We start from the raw sequence: 9,074 nt of genomic DNA on the forward strand, positions 1-9,074 counted from the left end.
AATCACTTTACTTTCTCAGTAAATATCCTCTTGCTTAAAAAAAAAAATCAATGTTAATTGGTTAATTGATATTAGGGAGATGTTAACTGGTCAAATGATAGTGGGGAAATGTAGCTGATGGGGGCTCATAAGCAATACTACTAGAAAACCCTCCAGCCCCTTAGTGTTACTTATAAAATTCCGAGGGAAAAGGAGCTATCATACTTTGGGGACCCAAATTGCTAGTCCAAATGTGAGTTGGAAGAGTGATCCCATAGTATATGCAATAAAAATTTCAATTATTATTATTGTTATTGTTATTATGACCATGATAGGGTATATAACAATAAACCAGAAAATCCATAGATCAAATAGCAAAGTTTTCAAGTAAGGCAGAACAGTAAAGCAAATATCAAGGGAAAATTTCTCCATACACAAAGGGGTAAAATCTCCCATGGATTGCCACACCACCAGTGAGAGCAGGAATATTCCCTGAACAACTCACACTCTTAGGGTAGTGTCTGGCAGCAAATTACCCTGAGCTTAGATAAGCTTCAAGGAGGCACTTAGTAACCCTAGAGAGGATGAGGCAGAGCTAGTGACTTTTGCCCTGCATTCCTGCCACTGACTATGCCCTGACTGTTGTCCCCCTTACACTTATTTGCAAAATATTATATGGGAGGATTACCAGAGATGATCAAAAATATACAAAAGAAATCCATGCTGGAAGTGACACAAGTTTAAAGATAAACAGGGATTGATTTTCAAGATATATCAAAGAGTGAAATATTCCAAAAGAATGGAAAAGATTTCAGGTGGCATTATTATGGAAATGAATCAAACTACTATTAACTACTACCCTATATGCCTAATATCTCATCTCTAGAAGATCTTTATGAGAATGCTTTATATGAAAAGAAAACAAGAAGGCTTTTGAAAATGATTTTCTATAGCAGACCACATGTTTACTGTCATACAATTAATTGACTAAGAGGTATAGAAAATAGAAGATTCCACTGTGTGCATTGTTTGTTGATTACCGCCCCCCCCCAAAAAAAGGCATTTGACTCAGGAGAGTAAAATGCAGCTTTGAAAGCTCCTCCAGCTAGGTGTCTCTATGCATGCGGACACAAGTATACAGTACTTTGAGGTTCCTACAGCATTTTCCTCACAACTATATCATACTGCCTCTCTTTGTTAAGATGATATAAGATTCTTTGATACAGGTAATCACAAACATAACATTGTCCAATGATCGTTTGAGTATTAAGATCAAACTAGGCAAAAAACAAAACAAAACAGGGAGACAGATGCTTGCCAAAGTGTTTACCAGTGTCACAGAAGATGTCCTATGCAACTTGCAAGTAAGAAAAGGAGTTTCTATAGATGACACAGTTCTTCAGATCGTCCTGTCTGTGGATGAAACTACCTGCAGAATACTACAGGGTTAGTCATTCAAAAGAAATAAGCTAGCAATCCACACAAGAAGAACCAAATGGGTCAAAAATATACATTGCTTAAACCATAATAGGCACAGACAACCTATTCAATTAGTCCATCAATACATATTATGTACCAATTACTAGAATTAAATAGAATTTGGACTGAATTTGGGAAAATGTATGGTGTTTTCAATAATCCCAAACTGGTCACCTGCCATCAAAGACCATCTTTTAAAATACTGATACCCTCCTGGTGATGCTAAATGGGTACGTATCATGGAACAAGATAATCCGAAAATAATTAAAATTTCAGATAGCCCATAGGGCAATAAAAAGACACATGGGCTATAGCATTTTTTTTCCCTGTAGCATATTGCCAAAATAACTTGCATTAGAAATAGTATAAGATAATCCAAAAATAATTAAAATTTCAGACAGTCCATAGGGCAATAAAAAGACACATGGGCTATAGCATTTTTTTTCTGTAGCATATTGCCAAAATAACTTGCATTAGAAATGGTATAAAAGATATCATTGAGGACTAGCACCTCTAGTGTAAAGGCTTGCTGAACCCTTTTCAGGGCTGCTCATCCACCTTTGGTGACCACCTTCACCCAGTTCTCACCTGTGGCTCTAAGAAGCTGTAGCATCAGTGGCCACACCCTAGGAAACCATGTTGGCAGATAAGCTAAACCAAGTCGAGGGTAATAAACCCAAGAACACAAATTTTGATAAGAAGGACTTGTCTTTGACAAAAACTACTAGGAAAACTAAAAGGCAACTAGACAGAAGACAGATTTAGACCAGTTATCTTATACTATATGCTCTAAGAAGCTCTAAATGAATAATCTATAGGGTATGTGGGGGTGCATTGTGTTTTGCCCATATAGGTTATGTATGTCCACATAGGTCTATCTAGATGTGACTCACAAAGAGACAAGATTAAATATCTTTAGCGTTTTCTCCCTCCCACCCTTCTCCAAGGAAGCCTTTGATTCCAACGGCTACTCTACTCTCCTAAGACAGAGGGGGCACTAGGCTAGAACTATATCTATTTGCTCCCTTAAAAACAATACCTACAGCCTTGAGGCCACATGTGGCCTTCTAGGTCCTCTGCTGCGGCCTTTTGACTGAGTCCAAGTTTTACAGAACAAATCTTCTTTTTGGTTTGTTTTAAGGGTAACAAACTTTTATTAGTTTCTCTTGAAAATGCAGGTTAGGGAGAACAGAGGTCACTTAAGTTGGTGACGCATTTGCACTTTTTACAAAACAGGGAGCAAGATCCCTGGATGCCAAACAGATATACCTCCCTCCACGCTAACCCTCCCCTTAAAACACATTAATTTAAATTGATCCCATTTCAACATATGCCCCAATGCCTCAAAAAGTTATAATTGCTTCTAGAAAGATAAACATTTTCTGACTAAATTAAGAGGATTATTAGTTTCAGCTCCTCAATCTTCAGAAAAGGAAGGGGAAAAAAATGTCAGGAGAATCATTTAATTTGCAAGGTTTTGTTTTTTGTTTTTGTTATAGCCGGTATAGATTTGGAAGGTTCCTCCCCCCAACAAGTCTGATACCACTGTGTTCAGCTTGGCAATGTGAAGAGACACATTGGTTCTGGTGGTGAAGGAGAACCCACCAGAAGAGATCAGTCTGAATGAACTGATTTCGAGGCTTTATGTTCACTTCCCCTTTAGTCCCCAATGTCCTTCCCATGAAGCTTGAGACCAATGACTCTTTCGATCTCGCCTAAGACCTGATTATTAGGAATGGCCCGTTCACACTCATAGTCAGCAATAACTTGGGGCTTTTCGTTGATTTTTGTGGCCAGATCCTTCTGTGTCAGCCCCTGGCTCTGCCAGCCCTGTTGGATCACTTTGCCCACTTCTAGTGACCCTGTCATGGTGAAGTTCCTCAGTCTCTGGGTCCAGCTTGGCTCTGGTTCTTTGTGATGGAGTGCTGTTTGTTTTGGCTAGCAGCCCATTTCTTAGAAGTCTCCACATCTTCTCATCTTCTCTGAGCTGTTAAGATGGCCTGCTTGGACTTGGCCTGAGCCACGGGGGACCCTTCTTGTGTAGCACTGTCACCGTGTTCCAGTCGCTCTCAGTCACAGTGAGGATGTAAATGGAGGAGTCTCCACTCTCAGGGAAGCCAGACTTAGGGAGCAACGCAATGCAATACTCTGCCTGCCTCAGTCTCTCAACAAATCCTTTTATTAAGGGGATTTGTTCTATGAAGTTAGGATTCAGTCAAAGGGCTGTACTTGAGGACTTAGAGGGCCACATGTGACCTTGAGGGCAAAGGTTGCCCACCTTTGGTCTAGGGGAAGTAATTTTTAAGTTTAAGCAGTGCTCTTGATCGTTAGCCCTTATCAGTAAAGGAATGTCCCAAGATATATACAAGGCTTGACTTCCTTTCCCAAATAACTGTTCCACATGAATGATACATAGAGAATCTTGAATAAAACCAATTATCCGAACAGATAGCAAGCAGAAATAAGAAAAAGTATACATGTAAGAATATACCAGATGATACAGAATGAATGAAGTTTCCCATTGGCAGTGAGATAACTCAATTCAACCAAAGGAGAGAATCTCAGATCTCACCCAGGATGGTGGTGGTAGAGTTTCCAAAGTCTCCAGTGTAGTAAACTGGGGTTGGGAACATGATTAAGGTGCCATCTCCTCTACATGCCAGCTCTTCTTAGAGTCTTCCTCTCTCTTCAGGGATCTGAGTCTCTCTTTTGGTAGAAGGGTCACTCACTGATTGTGGGTATGAAATGCTAGACCCTTTGATGGTTACACTACAATATCAAATGATTTTGCCTAACTTTTCATTTTATTTTAATGAGGCTGGTACTATGAAGAGTAATTGGGAAATGGCTGTGGTGTGAAAAACAAAGTGCATCAATATAACATTTCTACAAAAGAATATTAGAAGTAGAAAACAAGCATTTAATAAGCTCCTATTATATGCCAGGTACTATGCTAAGCAATTTTCAAATGTTATCTCAATTGATCCTTACAAAATTCTGTGAGGTAGGTGCCATTCTTCTTCTCATTTTACAGTTGAGGAAATTGAGGCAGAAATAAGTTAGGTGTCGTGCCAAGGGTCACACACCTATTATGTATATAAGGCCAGATTTAAGATGTTTCAGCCATCTATCGGGAGAGAGGAACAATGAAAGAATGTTGGCTTCAATTATATATGCACTGGTATCTATGATATATAAAAAGATCCAGAGGAAGACTGTCATTTAAAAAAATGGAACCTATGTGGATTTACCTTGTTGAAAAACAGGGATAAGGATCATTAAATACACACCATTTATAATAAATCCTTGTTATGACTGGCATTGCCTTTCACTTTACTGTATCATATATAATTCAATGAAAGGCTCTAGGTTGGGCCATTATCCTGGCTTTGCACACTCCCAGACCACCTTTCTTTCTGGGATTTCCTTTTTGACTTGAGATTAGATTATTTTTCCACCCAGAGCTATAACTTCCAGCAAGGTTACCATTAAATGAAAAAAGGAAAAAGCAAGAGTGGTGGTAGTAAAGGGGTGAATATCCTTTATTCCAAATGCATTAAAAAAAAACCAAATACAACTCCTAGAATTTGGAGAAGGGAATAGTTTCCATTATAGAGATGTATAACTAATATGTGTTAAAAGACTTTCTAATTAGCTGTGTCCATGGAGCTCTGATAGCTGGGTGTGATGGCCCACTCTTATAATCTCTGCTGCTGGGGAGTCTGAGGCTATTGGATTGCTTGAGTTTAGGAGTTCTGAGATGCAGTGTGCCAAGCCAGTGTCTGCTCTAAATCTGGCACCAAAATAGTGAGCCCAAGATCAGGGAGCTGCTAGGCTGGCCAAGGACAGGTAAACTGGCTTAGGTTGGAAACAGAGCAAGTCAAAGCTCCTATGCTGATTAGAAAGGGGAGATCAGACCTGGGAGTGGCTTCTGTACTTGCAGTGTGGGTGAAATAAGGAGGGAGAGAGAGAGAGAGAGAGACAGAGACAGAGAGACAGAGAGACAGAGAGACAAAGAGAAAGGAAGGAAGGAAGAAAGGAAAGAAGGAAAGAGAGAAAGAAAGAAAAGGGGATGGGAGGAAAAGAGGAAAGAAAATTTTTGAGAGAAAGGAGTGGCAGCATTATACTAATTTGTTGTCTAGATCTCTGTCCAGGTGATAGGGTTCTACTAAGACCTTGATGTGCAAGGAATTCACAAGATAACAGATCAACAGAAGTTCACCTCATGCCAAGTTGGGGAGAGACTAGATAAAGTATTAGGTTGGACAGGAATTTCCTCCTAGTTAGCCTATAGTCTAAATCCCAAATTTGTAGATAACCCAGGCTATATACTACAGTCTTTTATGTATACCTTCTGTTCTCTGTAATTCTGTCATGTTCATCTTCTCTCCATCCTGTGTTTGGAATGCACTTGGTTGAGTTCCTTGACAGATACAATACCAATTCTATAGCATCATGTAGCTCATACAAGTTCAGGGAATTCTTACCCTAATTTCCTCTCCATTCTCACAAACAAGTTGCAGGTCCTTGAGCAATGCTGTATCTCTCCCTGAGGGTTCTAGAGGTACCCCTGAATAGTTAAGGTATCTTAATACTGTCCAGCCTCCACCAATGTACTTCTCCTCCAAACAATATTGAGAATCATTTTAGTCATCCAAATTCTAGAAAGTATTTACTAAGGTGATATTATAAGAAAGGCTGACACAAACATCTTTCCAAAAGTCTATGAATCACTGTCCTACAAGTACATACAGATTTCAGGGGATAGAATGCTCAAGCTTAGAGACCACATGTGGTAAAAGGGTTAACTCACAGCTCCTGGTTACTAGAAATCCTTTTCTTCTATTCATAGGGTACCCAAGAAATTCCTCTTGTGTATGAAATAGATTCTTAGTTAGGCTCCTTGTGGTGCTACGAATCTACATCCAGTCTGCCTCTGGTTTTCAATGCAGATGTAACTAATTTGGAGATGAGGCAAGAACATTGTTGGTAAAGAGGGAAATCCAACATCCTTGGCACCCTTTGAAGTTCACTAGGTCTTCCTCAGGTTAAAGGCAGGGGACCACTCCCCTGGTAGCTTTTAAAAAGAGCCAAACCGGAGTGAGTTGAATCATGTCTGGGATTCTGGGGGAAATTAGTTCTGGTAGTCAAGAAGTGAAATAGTTGTAGAGGGGCAGTTAGGTGTCTTAATCCTCCAACAATTTGGTAGAATTATAGGGCAGCTAGTCATTAGTTGACTGGAGAATAAGCCTCTCCCCTGGTACTTTTTTCTTTCTTTCTTTTTTTTTTTTTTGGTCTAGGCAATGGGGTTAAGTGACTTGCCCAGGGTCACACAGCTAGTAAGTGTTACGTGTCTAAGGTCCTATTTGAACTCAGGTCCTCCTTACTCCAGGCCTGGTGCTTTATCCACTACGACACCTAACTACCCCTCCCCTGGTACCTTTTAAAAAGCAAGATCCAAACCTGACTGAGCAGAATCATTTCTGAGATATGAGGTAAAATTAGTCCCAGCAGTCAGGAATTGAGATGGCAGAGGGGCAGATTCAGGGAACCCAGTAAGGAGCAGCATGAGGGCACCACAATAGGAGAAAGGACATGTGGAGCTTGCAGCATCAGAGTTTTGAGTTGCTTTGTCCACAAGTGTTCCCCACTACGTGCCTATATCTACTTGTCTAGTCCATAAAGTGTCAGTTCTTGTATATTTGTAGGACAGCACACTCCAGCTTTATAGGGGAATGTTGTTTTAAAACTACTGTTCATGCTGTGCTATTTCAGAAAATGCCTTTGCTTTTTTGTATCAACTGGCTAACTGCTGATACACATGTACCAATGGGGGCTCCTCAGCTTTAGTTTTAGGAGTGGGGACCGTTAAAGTAGTAAGAACTTGGGGTGGGGAGGAGGAGGACTCAATTTGTGAATGCTGTTTTTTTTTTTTTCTGAAACAGGTTCTACATTATCATATACTTGCCAGTAACTTCCCGGGGGCAGCAACGACGTTATGTTCCCCTTTGCAACTCGACCTTTCCCAGCCCAGAGCAGGGTTCGGTGAATGTTTGCTGAATGATTAATGCAATGTTCATTACATGCCATGCCTTTTACCTACCCACCCTGATTGAGTATGCAATGGGGTGGGGAAATCGCAATCGTTCATTTCAAGAACACAGTTTGTCTTCTTTCCTTTGCCTTGCCCTGTTCCTATCCTTGGCCCCAGACCCATTCCCAGCAGCTGTCAAGAAAGAAGGCTGGACTCACTCACCGGTCCACCAAGCCTTAATATACCATCCCAGCACCCCCACCTTCTCTTCTCTCTCTCTTTTTTTTTTTAAAGTTACCTACCTCTTGAACGCCTTCACTCGGTTTCTTTCCTCCCCACCCCCCTCGTCTTGGTTCTCATTGGTCAAAGGATTCCTTTGTTAGCAAGCAAGGGCCACCATCATTGGTCAGGTCGGGCTGTCCATCGGAGAAGGGGCGAGGCTCTACTTACCCCTCGGCCCCTACCAACTCCCCCCCTCCTTCTAACTCCCTCCCTCCTCTTCTAACCGTGACCCCTCCCCCACCCCCACCCTCTCTCGTTCGATCCCAGGAACGCGCGAGACGCTAGGCTACCATTTGCAACTGCCCGGGAGTGCAAAGGGGAGCGGCGGAGGGTGCCAGCGGGGAGGACTCTTTCCCGAGGAACCATGCAGTGATTTCCCTCGGATAACCTGGACTCGCAGACGAGTCGGAGTGAGGAGCTGTAGCTTCAGAGGATGCGTCCATGGGCCAGCTAAAACGAGAAGGCGGCCGCGGAGGCTGTGGCTGTACGAGCGGAGTAGCCCTGGGAAGCCGCGGCTGGGGATTGTTCCTTAATTGAGGGGGGACCTCCCAGGACCGGCGTTTTTTCACCTGCAGCGTTGCCCTTGCTGGGAAGGGGGGGGGGTTTGGGAGGGGGGAGGGTGGGAGTTGTATTTCTCCGTCCTGTTCAGCCTCTGCTGGCGGGCCCTCGGACCCTACTCCTCCAGGCAGCTTCCCATCTGGATTCTTCTGCATGGAAAATCCCCGGCCCTGAAATACGGACGGGCCCAGTGCCCGCAGCCGCCTTGCATTTGTGCCTTATCCGGGGGACTGTCCCCACCCCCAAGGCTTGCCTCCACCGGGTCGTGGAGGGAGAGGCGTTACGACCGCGTCCCTGGAATAACTCCCTGCTTGTGGTGGTATAGGTTGGTCTGGTCGCTTTTCCCGGGACAAGGGATATGGGTTTGTACGTTTCCTTCGGTGACTGATCCAGTGCCTAGCTCGACCCCACATTTTTTATCTCTAGCTTTGTTCCCATCCCCCCTCCTCGCTTCTTCTGGAATTGGGATGCCCCCAAAGTGAGCGGGGACCGGTTTGAGACGCCCAGCCCTTGGATTGCCAAAGCCTGCAGCCGATCTGAGGATATTATTGCACAACCCAACTGAGAGGAAACCGTGCCGGGCTCTGTCGGGCCCCTCCCCACCTCCGTCTCCCTCTCCTTCCCTCTCGAGTCCCCATCCCCTGACCGCGGGGCTCCTTGGATGATTTTCCTAGGAAAGAGAACCTGTCAGGGCGAGGGTCAGGTTGCTGGGGCATTCTCCACCTCTCTTTCCTTGAAGTAA

At 43.1% G+C, this 9,074-nt stretch overlaps 1 pseudogene; it reads right to left on the reverse strand.

The window, feature by feature from the left end:
* Positions 1-3,015: 3,015 nt before the first annotated feature.
* Positions 3,016-8,217, reverse strand: LOC114033840 (annotated as a pseudogene).
* Between the last annotated feature and the right edge of the window lie 857 nt (positions 8,218-9,074).

This window comes from Vombatus ursinus, unplaced genomic scaffold, assembly GCF_900497805.2.
Source record: "Vombatus ursinus unplaced genomic scaffold, bare-nosed wombat genome assembly UNPS02007502.1, whole genome shotgun sequence".
Lineage (NCBI taxonomy): Eukaryota > Metazoa > Chordata > Mammalia > Diprotodontia > Vombatidae > Vombatus > Vombatus ursinus.